At 32.2% G+C, this 19331-nt stretch overlaps 1 long non-coding RNA gene across 1 annotated transcript; it reads left to right on the top strand.

Moving 5' to 3' along the window:
• Nucleotides 1-14510: 14510 nt before the first annotated feature.
• Nucleotides 14511-17407, top strand: LOC145031603 (uncharacterized). Its single transcript, XR_013676985.1, has 5 exons — nucleotides 14511-14995; nucleotides 15082-15217; nucleotides 15994-16142; nucleotides 16911-17089; nucleotides 17197-17407. It is a non-coding gene; the product is annotated as an uncharacterized LOC145031603 (long non-coding RNA).
• The last annotated feature ends 1924 nt before the right edge of the window (nucleotides 17408-19331 follow it).

Genomic DNA, 19331 nt, shown 5'->3' with positions numbered 1-19331 from the left:
TCATATCTACATATGTATAACACTTGTAACACTTTACTTTTGAACAAATGTAAACTCTAATATGTAATGTAATGGTTGTTTACTTTGGTTACTATGTGCATTGGATTTGATACTCGACGTGGAGTCCGCCCCAGAAATGTTTCCGCCTTTGGTTTCGGGGTGTGACACCCCCCCCCCCAAAAAAAAATGAAAGAGAGAAGAAAATATTGATGCTTACCTTGCAACGTAAATGCTGGGAACCATACCAATCATTCTTAGCTTCATTTGCTTCAAAAAAGGAGATTTTAAAAAGTATTCACTATTTTTTTTAACCTCTTCTAGTTTTTTTTAGTATTTTAGTCATTTTATATGTACAAGCTAAGTAAATTTTTTTTAAATAACTTTTGTAACTATAAATTTAATTCAAACATTTTTAAAAACTATTTCTATCACTACCATATTGTCACTTTTGTCTGAAACCGTTAGTTAAAAAAACCCTATGATAAGGCTTAGCGGTATGGAGGACTAACCACATGTAGGTGCTGAGTTGGCAAGCCAACCTACCCATAAACATTGCCTCAGGTGTGCGTAGGTGGCTTGTGGCGTAGCCCCATCCACGGATGAAGACATCGAATGGTGTGAGGAGAGAGAAATCAAAGATCCTTTATTTGATCGTTTATCGACTTTAAAAAAACTTATTAAAATTTTAAATTTAAATAACATCTACATCTTTTATCTATATATACTATACACTTTATCTTTATTTTACACTTCTAAAACAAAAAATTTCTTCTACTTTCTTTATATTTTTTTCAAAAAATGGATCCAAATCAGGATACTCCATCCACTCCAAACACCTCAAACACTCTAAATGATTATCAAACATACATGAAATTGTTGAACTCTCCAATCCAACAACAACCTTTATTCGCTAACCTTCCATACAACCCACAATTCATCCAAAAACAATGACTACAACAAAAGTTCATTCAACCAATTCCAAGGTTTTCAACAACAAACTTTTCAACAATTTTAAACATAATTATCTCAAGTACTATTATCTCAATCCCAAAATGTAAACCTCGACAACGATGATAAACGGGTCCAAGAAACACCACAAACATCTCGAAGAAGGCAACCAAAAGCAAAAAGGAAAAAAAGGAGTGGCTTGGAACGAAGAAGAGGAAGAAGCTTTAGCGAAAGCTTGGATTTTCATATCGTGTGACTCAAGAAAAGACAATGCACAATCCGGAGAAAGTTTATGGAATTGTGTTTTGGACCACTTTAACGTGCTACATGGAAGGCAAGCATATCGGTTGTACGACGCGGTCAATGGAAAATAGCGTGATCTACACGCGGCTTGCACAGAGTTTAATGACATTTGAAAATCTAAAAAATATGCATAAAAATGGTTGCAATGACTTCAACATTTTATCAACCACGTGCTACGAATTCAAAGGTCACCAAAAAGCGTGAGAAGTTTGTCGTAACGGTCCAAAATTGGTCATTAATTCGTAGACGCCGCATTCAGAATCGACCACCGGCTCTAACAAAAGACCAAGAACTTCTGATTCAGACGCGGGTTTTGGGCTAGACATCAATGATGACTTCGATGTTGCCGATGCAGAGGGTCCACCGGAAGTCTTACTTCGTCGACCACTGGGAACGGACAAAGCAAAATGGGCGACGTCTTCAAGCGGAAAAGCAACCGCAACTAGCGATGAAGAGCTTGTGGAATCCCTAGATAAAACTCTAAGTTTTCTAGAAAAAAATATCAATCAAGGGAGGAAGCTTGTCGCCAAAAAAACGCTCTTACCGATTTTCAAATTATAAACACAAAGCCTCAATCGGATCTCGACCCGGAAAATATTGCGACATTTCTCAAAATCCAACAAGTCGCAATAAATATGGAAAGTAAGTTTTAATATTTATGTTTTAGTTGGTATGTTTTATGTTTGAGATTTTCTAATGTGTCATAAGGGTATATATAAGAAACATTGATTAAAACAAATATTACTATAATTAAATGGTAAATGTACTTATTATGGAGATTATTAATGTATTTCTCATTTAATCATGATAATATTCATTATAATAAATGAATTTGATATTTAATTATGGTAATATTTATGACAATTAATGCTTCTTATATGTGTTTTAAAATTAATGTAATCTGTTTTAATTATTGTGTGTTTTTATTTTAATTATTTTTTAATTTAATCTAATAATGTCAAAAAAAAAATGAAGAGGAGTGGTAACCATTTCTAAGAGCATATAGTATGTGCAACTTGAAATGGTGTTATGACAAGAAGCAACAAGAAGATGGGTGTGTTCATATATAACACCATGTTAAGAGGAGAGAGATAGAGAGGGGGGGGGGTGTTGATGCTTCTTAACGACATTGAGGATGCTCCACCCCAGCAACAACAAGATGCAATATGATCCATACCTTATACTCTAAGAATTAGTGGTTTGGTAGTGGGTTTGTAGTGAAACTGACATGATACTGATGTGACATCAGTTTTTGAGCGAGTTGGGTGTGACGATACCCTTAGCCTAACCAAAGTACCAAACAGTTATGGTAAATGGAAAATCACCAACTTTCTCGTAAGGCCAAATATATTTATTTACTAGGTCAATAGGGGGAAACATTTTTAATAGCATGTTTGTTTGATTTTTTTTTCTCTATATGCAAGAAACTCCAATTTTAAAATAAAATAATGTTAATTGAGTAATAGAAATTTAATAAAAAATCAATGGGGTTATATACTACCTTTTTTTTTTTAATAATGATAATATATAAGATAATTTAGTATGTTGGTGTCTAATGATTGTTTTTTAGTCGCTTTTGTAGTTGTAGATAGTTTTGTTAGCTATCTAATTGCTAATAAGTTATTGTTGTTATAAAAGGATATGATATTGTTAGGCTATTGTGTGTTTGTATCTTGGTGTCTAGTGATTGTTTGTAGTCTGTTTTGAAGTTATATACTGGTATCTTGGTGTCTAGTGATTGTTTATAGTTTGTTTTGTAGTTATACATTATAATTCTGCTAGCTATCTTATTGGTAATCAGTCATTCTTGTTATAAAGTAAATATATTAAGTTGTTAAGATCCTATCATTTTATATCAGTTTGTCATTATTGTTTCCTCTCTACTAATTTATAAGTCCCTCTATAGCGGATCTTTCAAAACTTTTAGCAATGCAATGTCTACAAATTTAAAAGCCACGAGCATCAATTATTCGTTTTTATTTCAATACTAGGTGTGAGAAACATGTATTACATGGATTTAATTAAAAAAAACAAATATAAAATTTTAACAATTTGAAAAGTTTGAATTTATAAGAAAAATGAAAAAAAAAATTGAATTATTAAAATTAATGAGATTTTAATGTATTAAATACATTACATATATAAACTCTTTCTAATAAATATTTTACATATATATTACCTTACACATTAAATGTGAAATTTTAATTTAATAAAATAAAAAATACAATACAATGACAAGTGGAAAATATAAATTTTAAAAATTCTAGAAAATACCATGTATCCAAATGAATGAGAAGAGGACATGTGGTAAAAAACCTTCATTTATTATAGAAGATTGTATTTAAATAAGTAACATTTTAACGACAAATCTAATTTGTTCTTACATTACTTTTAATTTCACACATGTATCAGATAAAATTTAAACTTAAGCATCATATTGTTCGCCTAACGTGAGATGTATATTTGATAGTGTTAAAACATTCGACCTATCATCACACAGCCAAATATATATTAAGTTAAATTTGGTCGTGTCTTATAGTAACCATGTTATTCAACTAATTCAATGGTTTAAATATATGGAACGTAAACTTCGATAATTTTTGTTTTTGTAACCATAAAGTTTAATAAGACTAATTTTATGCTCTACGAGTCCGGTATAACATAAATTATAACATTATGAAAACTTCCATTGAGGGTGTTTGGTTTAGTTTTTGAGGGATAAAAGTCCTTTTTGTAAAATGATTTTTTTTTAAAAAATGTTTGGTTTAACTTTCCATATAAAATGATTAAAAATGATATGTTTTATGTTTACATATTGCATTGATGAGAGTAATTGGGGGTATAAAGATAATTTTATATTTGAAGTACTTGAAAAGTTGGAGAAATTGGAAAAAATCACATTTAGGTGACTTTTCAAAAAGACAAGTTTTCTTTATTAAAAAAATTGATTACAAGTCATTTTCATTTTACCAAGTATTTTTTTAACTTTTTTTTAAAAAAAAAAATCACTTTAAAAGATATGCCAAACACTCTCTAAGAAAATCTTTATGTCTCACAAGTCATCATAAGTCATAAAACCAAAACGTTCGACACTAGCCTAAAATAATATAACAACGTAAGTAGTATAATTTGATGGAGTACAAAGAAGATAATATAACAACGTAAGTAGTATAATTTGATGGAGTATAAAGAAGATAAAAGAAGATGTGAAACTCACATGGAGGAGTGAGCAGTCCACATAAATTTAGTGAACAATCGTACACAATCCATGTGAACAATCGTACACAATACATGTGAACTCCCAAACCCCAAAAAGGTTGTCCTAAATCGTCAAACCTGTGTAATTTTATTGTAAAAAATTACTAAATCTTCTAATTATAAAAAAACCAAGAAAACCAAATATTTTATTAGTACTTTTGCTTGTCACCATTACAATTTACAAGATAAAGTACTTTTTTTTTTTTTGCTATTAACTTGTATGTCTTATTTAACAAAACAATTAAATAGTTTACATCAAACTAGAAGGTAAACAGATACCAAATCTCTATTGTTAATTTTTTTTGGATAAGAACATTAATTCTTGACCAACCTGGTAAGTTGTTTTGTCAGCAAAGTAAAGGGCTCAAGATCGAGCTGTCGTCTGTTCGAACCAATTTTCATTTGAATACAAGGCAAAATTTACAGGAATGGTCCCTATAATTTTGGTAACCTTCTTCTACTCGCAGTTCCTCTAAAATTGAAACTATCTAACGCGTTTTCTTTAAATGAAACCATAATTACAAATTTAGCTAGGGATCAGTTATAAAACCGAAAAACCGGACCGAAACCGGTATAACCGGAAAATATTTAAACGGTCCGAGTATTGGGTTCCAAATTTAGTCTTATCTGGATTTTGGGTATTTCGGGTACGGGTACAACGGGTCCGGATATTCCGGGTAAAAAAACCGGAACCGGTTTTTGGAACCAGATATGTAAAAAAACCGGAACCGGGTTTAATGGACCGAAACCAATTTTTGTACGTTTTATAAAGTTTTTATACAGGAAATATAAATAAATGTAAAAAAGATTATAAGTTGATGGGTATTTTATCATAATCTATATAAGTTTTAAAAAATAAATATACTAGAAATATATTTTTGGTATAGAAGTTTGTATAAAAAATAGTATCGGTTAAAGATGAAATATTATTTATACATTTTTGATCTAAAGAAAATGGATATAGGATTGGAGATGGTTGTTTATCATGATCTCAATTTGCATATGAGCTCTCATAATAATAATAATAATAATAATAATAATAATAATATTGAAGTAATGAAAAATTCACAGATATGAAGCATAACATTCATCTAACAAAATCTTAACATATCTTCAATTTTCCTCTATGGTGAACTTTATTTGTAAGAACTATAATTTATATGTAATATTAATATTAGATAAATGGTTATAAGTTTGTTTTTATATGTTAAACAATGGTTTAATTAAAAAGGGTGATTTCATTATTTATAGGAAATTTTGAAAAATTGGTTTATGGTCTTTTATTTGAGTGAATTTGATTATATAATAGTGTATTTGATCAAAAAGAGTGAAATCGAAAGTTTTATTATTTTTAGTATCAACTTGCTTTGTTGGCTTAATGGGTTAAAGTTCTATAAGCTTTTAGCCTATTTACGGTGGATCTTTTACGAAAGGTTATATATTCATTTTGTTGTTTAATTATTCTAACTATTTTTTTTTTAATTAGAACTTCTAATCATGTTACAATTAACTCATCCCTATGAACGTACAATATATTTCACAATCACATAACTAAAAACTCATATTTCACAGTAATATCAAATCAACTTTGTTATATCACGTTACTTTATTTTTTAAAAAAAAATCAATGTCGTCAATAACATAAATGTAGTTTTTTGTTTTTTTTTTATAACGGCTGAAAGATTATGCGATCGAGGTAATTACAAAAAATAATAATAATAATAATAATAATAATAATAATAATAATAATAATAATAATAATAATAATAATAATAATAATAATAGTAATAATAATAATAATAAATCCAGGTTTTCTGGTTCTAAACCCATTTTACCTGGTTTCACCTTACCCACTTTCCTATTTCCGGATTTTTCGGTTCTAGATCCACATTACTTGGTACCGTACTTGGAACCGAACCGGAACCGGTTCCTATATACCGGTCCAGTTTTCGGTTCTAAAAAATCTCGTTAAACGGTTTCGGGTTTTCCGGGTCTGGGTCCATCCGGTCCGGGTTTGGATCCACTTTCATCCATAGATTTAGCCATTGCAGAGAAACTTGCTAATTTATTTTTATTTAATTCAAATTTCAACTATTTTCATTTCAATCCCTACACTTTTTGTTATTTAAATTTCTACCCATTTTAATTATTATAAATTGAAAATCATTCATTTAACATATTCTCTTTTCTTAAGTATTGATAACTAAAGAATATTACTTATTAAGGTAATTAACTTTTTGGTTTATTCACATCTGGGTAACTATGTTTTTTTGTACACATCTAGGTAACGAACTTGTTGGAAGTGTTCACATATGACCATTGTGACCTCCGGTCATAATGGTCATATGTGAACATTTCCAACAAGTTCGTTACTTAGATGTGTAAAAAAAATAGTTATCCAAATATGAACAACGAAAAGTAAGAGTAAATTACACGAATGGTCTCTATGGTTTGGGGGGATTCGTGTGTTTGATCCATAACTTGTTTTTTTTTAACTCGGATGGTATCTACTGTTTATTTTTGTTGTGTGTTTGGTCCTTGTCTTACCTAAAAACACTATTGTGTCCTTATTAATTAATTTTTTTAATTAATTTTCTTATTTATGTATTTATTTTTTATATATTAAAAAAAATTAATAAACCCCACATATTTGTACATCCTTACCATAAACCTGAAACCGCATTTGAAAATTTTAATTTGGCTCCCACCGATCACCATCCCATCTTTCATCCTCCTCAACTTCTATTTCCTTCTCATCTTTAGTGACATTGGTATCTTCAACATCCTTTCTTTTTTCGGTCCTTCAACTCTAGCGAACCAACACCACAACCCACTGTCTCTTCATCTTTAGCGAATTGTTGTGTTGGCTAGGCAGAGTTGACGGGCCAAAAAAAGAAAGGATTGTGAAAACGCCGATATCACTAAAGATGGAAAGGAAATAGAAGTTAACGATGATGAGAGATGAGATGGTGACCAGTAGGACCCAAATTAAATTTCTCAAATATTATTTTAGGTTTACGGTGAGGAGATATAGGTATATAGGGTCTATTATATTTTTTAAATATGTAAAAAATAAATACATAAATAAAAAAATTAATTAAAAAAATAAATTAATAATGCTAGGAGCATGGGACAAGTGTAATAATTCAAGTAAGAAGTTGATTACCCGAAACGACAAATAATGAGTAATCGATATGGTGATAAATAAAAGAAGTTTTATTTATACTCAAAGGTTTGAGGCATATGTGATTAGTATTATTCTTGTGTTTCACTTTGCATGTTTTGACTTCCTGAATAATTTAATTGATTAAGAACAGTCAAATTATTCGAACGGGCACAGTCGTTCATATGAGATTAGTATTATTCTTGTGTTTCACTTTGCATGTTTTGACTTCCTGAATAATTTAATTGATTAAGAACAGTCAAATTATTCGAACGGGCCATAGTCGTTCCTATGTTGGAAGTAGGTATGAATGAAGACTGTCGTGAATTGGTGTGTGGATTGTCTAAAAGAGTATTAGACATAAGCAAATGCTTGCTGCAACGTTCATAAGTGCTTATGAATATGAATTTGAGCATTGGATCAAACACACGCTCACTTGGATCACTCCATGGATTGTATCACGAGTGATTGGTGAGATGATAACATCTTATATTCTTGAAACCGAGATGTGTGAGTTGTATCTTGCTAATCGGTTGCACATTGATAATATGTAAACGCACTAGTAACTTGGTGTTATAAAACATATTGTTGTGTGTGATTCGGTGAGTGAGTGCAAACAAGCATTGTATCAAAGTTTATCCGTTCCTTTTATCCAAAGAAGGGTAAAAGCAATATCTTTGGGCCCCTCGATGATTTAGTGATGACAAACGTAAATGCTCGACGGGCTAGGTCTAATTTGATTTGTTCAATTAGTCAGTCGTCATAAATCGGAGATCGAGAAATAGTACAAAGAGAATGATTATAAATCATATCTCATACGATATTTAGAATGGATGAATATATGATCCCTTATCTAAGGACATGCGTATCTGATAGGATCAGAGTTGATAGCGGCTTTGGAAAGCTACGATTGCAGATCAGGATCCGAAGTCATACGCAGAATAGTTATTAGACTTATCCAAGTGGGAGACTGTTGGATTAGTGTCTAAGTCCATAACTATTTTGGTATGTACTTGACCCGATGGTGCATGGTCCTTTTGGGTTGCCTTCACCAAAGCAACTTGATAGGATGAATTATGGAGAGAAAGGATTAAATATGATTTATTAATATATTATGAGAATAATATATTAAAGGAGAAATCATATTGTTTAACTAATATTAGTCAATAATTAATTGGTAATTAGTTTTGTGACTAAAATAGATTAATTAAACTTAACGGACTGGAATTGTAATTATAAGATAATTGCAATTTGGGCCATGGATTGTCTTATATTAAGGAGTGGATGAATTCTATGGGGAAACCCATGAGGAAATCGTCCAAGGCCTTAATTAAAGGAGTCTATGGGTTGCTTAGGGATTAAACATCCAAAGTAGGGTTTCCTTGTTAGATAACCCTAATAGTCTCACTATATATAGACCCCTTAAGGACCAAAAACATGGCTAAGCTTTGTTCTAGGGTTTCATACGTTTTTGGGTAGCCTTCATCCTCTCTCCTCTTCATCCTCTTGCTTATGGTGTTTGTGAACCATTAGAGGAGTGACATTTGTGACTCTAAGCTTTCTAAAGTCACTACAAGGAGGAGTTGAGATTGTTATTGCTACATAACAATCAAGGTATGATCTTAAACCTATTCTCATGTTAATATGATTACTTGAATGCTAGAATTAGGGTTTATAGTTTTGGATAACTTGCATGTACAATAGAGAAACCTAGATGCAAGCATTAGGGGTTGTATGAGCACATAGGATGTTCTTATGACCAAAACCCATCATTAATTACCTCAATAAATAATATTTCCATTAAAATACTAATTGGCCGAATGAGACATACGAGTAGTTGAATTAAAAGCCACGAACACATAGGATGGGATGTTTTATTCTAGGATCGTTGTCTTAGAAAAAAAAAACTTGTTCACCGAATGCAGGGTGCGTGTAGCGTGAGAAGATTCATATAAGACCTAACAACGAGTTTGCAAAGTTGATTTTTTCCTGTGATGTGGTTGCCCGCACATAAATGGTTATTATGCATTTATATGTAGTTTTAATTGTTTATTGACAATATGTTTTATGATAAATATGGTTGTGTGCAAATGTTATTTGGACTTATTTATTTATTGTGTTATTTCTTGGGATGACATATTTAGTAGGAACGAGTGAGGTGTTTAATAGTCGTGAACATGATTGATGTGTGTGATCGACGGCGATGGGAATTGAGAGTTATACTCACTTTGTTGGATATTTAAGAACTTGAGTACAATGGATGGATTGTGACTATGGGATGGGAAACGAGCCTATGGTTATGTTTTATTGTAAGATTATTGAAAATATATGATAAAACTATTTGTTTTTTTAAGTGATAGACATGTATGTGCAATACAATCTCACTAGGCTCAAGGCTTACCCATTTAGAAATTTTAAACGTGTGCAACCCAATAAACTATTTAGCAAATGATAGTGAAAAACACAAGGAGAATAATTGATCAAGAAGACGACAAATGAATTATGCAAAGACATAACACCCGAAACTCTTCGGTTGAAGACCTTTTTTTTCTTATTGTTATTGTTGTAGACTAGTCAATAGTTAAGTGTTAGAACTGATCTTAGACGATGATATTTTTGAAATTTTGGATGTTATATATATATATATATATATATATATATATATATATATATATATATAACAACTAAAATTTTAGTGGGTTGTCATAATTAAATTAAAAGAAATTAGAAATTCCTTCAAAACCAACAACAGGTTTGCTCCACCAACCTTTAGTCGCTTATTTTCTTTTTCTTTCTTTTTTTCTTTTTTGTTTATTACTTTTTTTAGATAAACACCATTTTGTAATTAATTTTGTTATATATATATATATATATATATATATATATATATATATATATATATATATATATATATATATATATATATATATATAAAGTTGTGATAAATTTCAACAGTAAACTGTTGAAATTTTATCCGACTATGGTCTGAAACAATCCAAAAATACGACCCAAAAATTTCGTTTTTCGATATAATCAAAACCATAATCAGTGTGTCATATAATAAAACCATACGTGATGTATTCCAACATAATAGAAAACACTGTGCGGAAACTGTATCATACTACGGCAAATCAAAACAACCTAAATCAATCCCAGGCTAAAAGCTAAAGCTGTGGTGTGTGCGATGCCGTCACCCCGAGCTCTTCTCTTTGCTTGCGGAAGTACCTGAAACCAAAACTGAAACTGTAAGCACGAAGCTTAGTGAGCTCCCCCAAACTACCACATACCATACAATAACATATAAACACATATTGGGCCTTGCCCACTGCATTGGGCCGAAGCCCGGAAACTGCATCGGACCGAAGTCCGGAACTGACTGGGACCTTGTCCCCTGCATCGGACCGAAGTCCGGAACTAACTGCATCGGACCGAAGTCCGGAACTAACTGCATCGGACCGAAATCCGGAACTGACTGACTGAACATGGCATAGCATAACACATCAACTAGCATAAACACATATACGGCATACTACATCGGGCCGTAGCCCGGAACACATAATACTTAACGCATAAAACATAACACACAAATCCTGTTCGAGCCACGAAGGCATCGAACATACTAGCTACTGCATCGGACCTAAATCCGAAAACTACTGCTAGCTGAACGGGCCGGCATTGTGGCCTTAGACCCGTTCCTACTGGAAGGAAACTCACCTCGTAAGCTGGCTGCTGAGTGTGTGGCTCGGGAAGCTAACGGCTGCTGCTCCTGAATCTCCTCGGCTACAAGTCCATAAACACACTCAATCAAATACTAAACACTGCACTTGGGGTAAAATGACTCTTTTACCCTTGGTCAAAGTTACTCTCATTTGGACTGACTCGCCGAGTTGGGCCACCCAACTCGCCGAGTCCTACTCTCACTTTTCACTCTTACTCGCTGCTACTCGTCGAGTCTGGCATCGACTCGACGAGTACCCTCTTGATCCAAGAACTCAGACAATCTTCATCCGACTCGCCGAGCCGGATGAACAAACTCGACGAGTTGTTCTTGATCTTAAGGAGATTGCCTTGGACTCGCCGAGTTGATGAACAACTCGCCGAGTCCCTCCATCACTGAGTTTACCCTCAACTCGCTGAGTCCCTTCTCTAGCTCACTAGGTTCACTCGACACTGGTAAAAATGAAGGAATCGGGAACTCGCAACCCAACTCGCCGAGTCGTTCTTCCCGACTCGCCGAGTTGCCACCATGCAACTGATTTTTACTCGATTTTGTTTGAATCCAACACATACAATTGATAGATCTGGGTCCAATAAGCTGATTTACCACGTAAAGTTTCCAACTTTACGTGTACAACCTCATGAATAAGGGAAATAAGGCTAAAAGATGCATAAAATGGGTAGATCTATGGTTAATATGCAAAGTAACTCCAAAAAGACAGTAGATCTGGGCTCTACAACACCCCATCATTCAGATCCAAAGATATTTCGACTTATTAAGACATTCATGCAAACATAAGGCTTGGAACAAGCATCAACTAGCTCTTAGGAGAGCTCTAATGGAAGTTTAAAGCATATAACAAGAAGGGAACTCCGAAAATACCTCAATTAACTCAGATTTGCCCTTGGATCCTTGCACTACAACTCTTCTCCTTGCTTCTTTCTTCTTCTCCTTCTTCACACCTTCACAAAATGGCACCAAAACACTTATAAGCTCTCAAGGGAGGATTAGGGTTCTCTCACGGTGTTCTCAGGGTGAGGGAGGCGAGAATGGGGGCTATAAGGTGGTTTAAATAGTGGGCAACCCCGGGAATTTAGGGTTTCACCCAGACGGATGGACTCGCCGAGTCAGGGATATGGACTCGCCGAGTCCCCGGCTCACGCGTGCTCGAAGTCGCGACCCTACTCGGCGAGTCAGGCTAGAACTCGCCGAGTCCCTCTTGAAAACTTACAACAATTACCAATGAATTAACGTACAGGGGAACGGGTCGTTACATGGTCCCTCTAATGTTGTTACAGTTTAAGTTACATTCCAGCTGCCTGAACTTTTTATGTTTGTGAGTTTTATCACTTTTGTTTGATTTCTATCTTCTCTTTACAATGGGTCCTTTTATGTAATTATATTGGACCTCCTAGTAAAGGGAATATGACTTATGAAGGTAATTAACTTTTCGGTATGTTCACATCTGGGTAACTATCTTTTTTTTGTACACATTTGGGTAACAAACTTGTTGGAAGTGTTCACATATAACCATTATGACCTGCTATTGCAGGTTAAATCCTAGATGTAAACGCTTTCAACAAGTTCGTTACCTAGATGTGTAAACAAAAATAGTTACCCAAATATGAACAAAACGAAAAGTAAAAATTAAATTACACGAATGGTCCCTATAGTTTGGGGGAATTTGTATTTTTGGTCCCTAACTTATTTTTTTTAACTTGGATGGTCCCTACTATTTATTTTTGTTGCGCGTTTGGTCCCTGTCTTACCTAAAAAGACTATTGTGCCCTTATTAATTTATTGTTTAATTAATTTTCTTATTTATGTATTTATTTTTTACATATTTAAAAAAAATTAATAGACCACACATATTTGTATCTCCTCGGATGATCCCTACTATTTATTTTTTTAACTCGGATGGTCCTTACTGTTTAATTTTGTTACGAGCTTGGTCTATGTCTTACCTAAAAAGACTATTGTGCTCTTATTAATTTATTTTTTTTAAATAATTTTCTTGTTTATGTACTTATACTTTATGTATTTAAGAAAAAATAGTAGACCCCGCATATATGTATCTCCTCACCATCCCGTCTCTCATCCTTCTCAGCTTCTATTTATTTTTCATTTTTAGTGATATCGACGTCTTCATCGTCACTTCTTTTTTCGGTCCTTTAACTCTGTCGAATCAACACCACAACCCACTAATGATGAAGAGACTGTAGGTTATGGTGTTGGTTCGCTAGAGTTGAAGTACCAAAAAAAGAAGGATGTTGAAGACGTCGATGTTACTAAAGATGGAAAAGAAATAGAAGTTGGGGAGGATAAGAGATGAGAAGGTGACCGGTAAGACTCAAATTAAAATTTTCAAATGTGGTTTCAGGATTACGGTGAGGAGATACAGATATGTGGGGTATATTATTTATTTTAAATATATAAAAAATAAATATATAAATAAGAAAATTAATTAAAAACAATTAATAAGGGCAAAATAGTATTTTTAGGTAAAACATGAACCAAACGCGTAACAAAAATAAACAGTAGAGCCCTTCCGAATTAAAAAAATAAATTAATTAAAAAATAAACAGTAGGGTGGTCTATTAATTTTTTTAAATATACAAAAAATAAATAGATAAATAAGAAAATTAATTAAAAATAAATTAATAAGGCACAATAGTCTCATTAGGTAACATATGAACCAAACGCGTAACAAAAATAAACAATAAGGACCATCCAAGTTTTAAAAAAGATAAGTTAGGGACCAAAAACACAAATTACTCTAAACCATAGGGACCATTCGTGTAATTTATTTTTTACTTTTCGTTTTGTTCATATTTAGGTAACTATTTTTTTTTGTACACATCTAGGTAACGAATTTATTGAAAACGTTTACATCTAGGATTTAACCTGCTATAGCAGGTCATAATGGTTATATGTAAACATTTCCAACAAGTTTGTTACCTAAATGTGTAAAAAAAAAGATAGGTACCCAGATATGAACAAAATTTAATTACCTTCTTCATAAGTTATATTCCCCTAGTAAATGGCCGGTCAATGATGGATACGTGTCAACTTTCTCCTCTAATTTCGTCTTCATCCTCAACACATGTTTCAATTTTTTGTTTCACCGTTTTTTGGCCCAATGAAATCCTTTCAAAGCATCGACTCCAACACTTCTCTACCGACTTATACTCTAGGATGTTTAACAATCGACCCCACCTCTTCTTCCTCAAATATCATCATTGATTTCATCCACTTCTCCAACCCTAGAACATTACCTCTCACCGGTTTACGAGTTCCGTCCACCTCAGAGAAGAAAACGGTCGTCTCGGCTACCACAACATGATCAACTTCACACCTGCTTTACCCATATCGTACCCCATCATCGACGGCTTTCTACAAGGCGCACCACTACCGACCAACTTCGTCGGCGACGTCGCTAAGTCCGGTAACATTGACCTTCTCAGCCATCGGTTGCATCGATCCTCTAAGCATAAGGTGGTGGTGTCGTTCAATTTTCGGATTAGAGATACCATAAATCTGCCCACTAATGCTAATGGTAGAAGAGGCCATTGAAGCAGTGGTACCACACCCAATCGACAATACAGGTAAACTTCGGCTCTATGTCGGGTATAATTTTAGCCCTAATATCATTGCTATATTGTAATTTAAGTCTGATATTTACAATTTCTAGATCACATATACAAACGAACCGAAGCGGTAATTGATTCTCACACCGTAAAGAAAAAAGGTCATATTATACTGAGAAATTGTGAAGCGAGATAGTCGTGCATATGCCAATTGTTTGGAGTTTCGGAAGACTTTATAAGGTATAAACCAGACACAAATAATCAATTCTTCGATTCACCTTTTCTCCCATTATTTTTGCTGAGTATCTATGTAATTGACCATTTTTTTAAAAAACTTTTTTTGTAATTTTTCAATGATTATGTTTTTGGGTTTGTGAAGAAAATCACTTAAAGCAACACAAGAAGTGTTCTTCAACGAAGAAAAAAATATAATATAGTGTTTATGTTTACTACAATTAATTTGTTGCTATGGAGCAACAATAACATAGAATCATTGAATTATATGAGCTCTATCAAGCTTCATAGGTTATAGTTTTTTTTTTTCAGGCTTTTAGTCCAAATTCTCAATTATGAAATTTCCTTTTCTTTTATATTTAATGCTTGCTTCAAGTTTCTACTTCTCGTCCAAAAACAATGCAACCGACAGGTAAATACAGTGAAGCTGATAAACTTTGGATATAATTTCTTTTTGGCATCAATTACGTTGATACATCATTCGTGAATGTTTGTAATAATATTTGGCTTTTTACAGTAAATAAAAGAGTTTAAAGCTTTCCATGACTGATTTGTCTTGATGACTTACCTACACATACAGATGGCGATAAAGAAATTGGTTAAAAAAGTACTACTATCTAGCACTCTTTACTCTTAAACTTAGGTGAATAGATACATTTATGTGTTGTTGGATCACAATATTCTGCATTTCTGCAACATATACCCCATTGTTGAGTAAATTACCAATTTTTCCTTATGCTTTTCTATATTTATGTTTTAAGCCCATCTCTTTGCAATTGCAGTCCCTGTTTTACTGGAAATGAATTGGAAGTGAGAGACAAAGAATTTGTTATTCGAGATGGGAATCTCGAAAATATTCCAATGCAACGGGGTGTTGTCACCTAACCTGACCACCACCAGCAACAACAGCAACATGTTTACCTTTTTTTAGGTAATTCTTTTACGCATATTTTTTAATCATTATATTGTGTTTTTTGAGCAAAAAAAGAGCTTGGTTATGCCATATGTGATCTTAAATTCCATACGAAGTTAGGTCTAACGAAATGCAAAAAATTAGCAAATTTTTTAATCAATGTATTGTATTTTGAGAATCAAATTCAATTATAACAACGAAAATTGCTTTGTTTTTTATGACATTATTTTAATTGGATGGATTTTTCGAAATACAATCTTGCATTAGCAAGAAATGGAAGTAGAACGTAATAGAAAAAATATTAACAAATATACAATGCTATTTATTAGATTTAACAGTTTAGTTATTTTTAGTATGTAGGGAAAAAGGAGAGCAGTGTAATCACCAAGAGATTTTACTTTTGAGCACTTTGTCTTTTTTTTTTTTTTCGTGCTTATTGGTAAGTAAGAGGCATTACCAATTGGAAGTCAATTCCGATCAAATCCTAATTTTTATTACAGAAGGGTATTGAACCGAATTGCATCGGAATTCAAGAAATACTTGCATTTCGTAGATTTATTTTCTTATAAAGCAACTTATTACAGATTTATTGTAGGCCTTTCTAAATCACATGATACTTTTTTTTCGTAAATTGAAATGTGCTCTGATCTCCCTTATTTTAAGATCTTATTTACAGATTTACTGAAGGTTGTTTTTTTTATTTAACTATTTTCAGTTCTTAATCGACTCTTCTCTTAGTTATAGATTGAACCATACTTTTTTTTTTAATTTCTGTTACAAAATCAGCACTTAAGGGATCTCAAAGCTGCAAGAGCTTATCAAGATTTATATAAAACCGCCAAGTACTTTGCAGTCCTCACACTCTTGGGCCATGAACAATTATGCTTCTGGCTCTCAACCGTTACAGCCAGTTTAGTCATCATAACACGTCTAGCAATCAACAGGTCTGGCCGACTGCATAGAAGGTAATAACAAAGAATGAGGTCGACGAAATGCATTTTTATGCAGTCCAGTTTTTTGAAGGCTATATTGGTCATTTTCTTATATTTTTCTCATTCTCCTTCATTTATAGATTCCATTGGTTTTGAAGCTACAAGGGAGACCTGATAAAGGTGAAGCAAGAGGAATTGGAGCAGTATCAACCAGAGGAAGCAGTTGGACTGGTGTTGCCTTAGACTAAATTTGGTTAAATTAATTTTGTACCCAACATATGTGTTTTAAAAAGAGAATATATCTCAGTTTGCTTCTACTTCATTTTTTAAGCATCATACTTTCATAGTCAACCAGTTATAGCATCCTACTTCCATTTCAAACGACTTATAAACGATGACACCATCTTTAACGTAATGTCTTCTATCGGTTTTCTTTAACATAAGTGTCGAATCCAACCCCCACGAAGCGGATGCTTCTTATCTAGTTTTTATTATAAAAATAAAAAAAATACACTAAAATATTTAAAATAGTTTTGTCTATAAATACATAAATACAGATCAATATTGATATATTTAAGATTTTTTAATAATTTTTGTATATTGTCTATATAATCTTAAATTTAATAATAAAATTAGGTTATAAATTTAATAAAACATAATATGTAGCTGGTATAATATAATAAAAAATAATCATAATTAATATAATAGTTTGGTTTGGGTTCGTTTGTTAACGAGTGTGAAAATTTGGGTTTGGTTGGGTTGTATAGGTGGAAGAGAGAGAAATTAGTTTTTAATAGATAGTTTGGTTGGTTTTGGTTGTGAATGAGAGTAGTTAAATCAATATTTTGAATCGGATAATCATATTTTATGTGTATTTGAATAGTTTGATGACTTTTTTAAATGATCCCTCATTAACTTTAAATTAAACATACGGCAAAGAAGATATAAGTTATGATATATCGATTCATGTTTCAAGTTTGCATGGCTCCATATCGTTTGATAACCAAAATAACATTCTTTCAAATATTTTCTTGTTTTTATGAAGTATTAGTTTGTGAATGACCATCGAATTCTCTATTTCTTCCATAACTCTCTATTATTATTTAGCATTAATAACAACCATTACAATGTGTTTTATGAGTGTAATAATGCACAATCATAATGTGCATTAATCTTTCACCTTATTTTGGTTGTATAAATAGTGAGTTATATATATTAGAAAGTTGATGATTTCATCACAAGTATTGGAATAAAATTTTTCTCAACTCTTCTATTTTTCTTTACTTTATAATTTATCTTGTTATTTTATCATATTTTATAACATGTTATCAGTATGATTCTATTTTCAATATGGAAAACCATGATAGAGAAATTTTTTTTTATTTTTCATGCCACTAACATGCTTTTGTGGTAGCAATATCACGAGAAAGGTTTTAAAAAAAATCTGAATTGATCTCAAGTCTTCTTGTGGTTGAACAAAACAATGAACTATTGATGAAAAATCATTAATCACGCCTGATCGGTTCTAATTCATTCCCTGAAGTGAATGCAACATCATATAACGATAATAGTCATGGCACTAACCGTGGTCGTAGAGGTCCTCATAATTATTGTAACAACAATACCAAAATTACAAGTAACCACCCGAAATTGGAAAATAACAAAAACCCACATCTTAGATAAAAGTGGTCAAAGAAAAAAGAACATTGAAAATATTTGTCACCGCTCTTTAAAGTATTTTGTTGAGCTTTATCAAGCTTCTCTAAAATCTAAGGAAAAATAAAATATCGAAACAAATTTATTCAAAATATTTTTCACGAAGATCAACTAAAAATTACACATTTGGATATTGCGAATTATCTTGTCTATCCAGAAGGGACAAGTAGTGTTATGGATGGTGATGGACACATACCATTTTTAATAATGAAATATATTTTGCTTATTTATCAATTGTGGAAACAAATATTAATACAATAATAGATAATGCAAAAATGATTGAAGGCTCCGGAAGAGCGTATATAATATTACCACAAGAGACAATAATTACAATTGGTGATGCCTTATTTTCATCAAAATCACCAAAAAATTTATTAAGTTTTAAGGATATTCGGTCCAACGGATATCATGTTGAAACAAATAATGATGGTGATAAATAATATCTCAATATTACAAAAATGATATCGGGTAAGAAAAGTCTTTTTGAAAAATTACATGTATTGTCCTCTAGATTATATTATACAAATATTAGAATGATTGAATCTCATGCTATTGAAAA

This window comes from Lactuca saligna, chromosome 1 (genome assembly GCF_052625555.1).
Source record: "Lactuca saligna cultivar CGN05327 chromosome 1, ASM5262555v1, whole genome shotgun sequence".
Lineage (NCBI taxonomy): Eukaryota > Viridiplantae > Streptophyta > Magnoliopsida > Asterales > Asteraceae > Lactuca > Lactuca saligna.
Note: the sequence above shows the minus strand (reverse complement) of the source record. Positions and strands in the feature narration are given on the sequence as shown.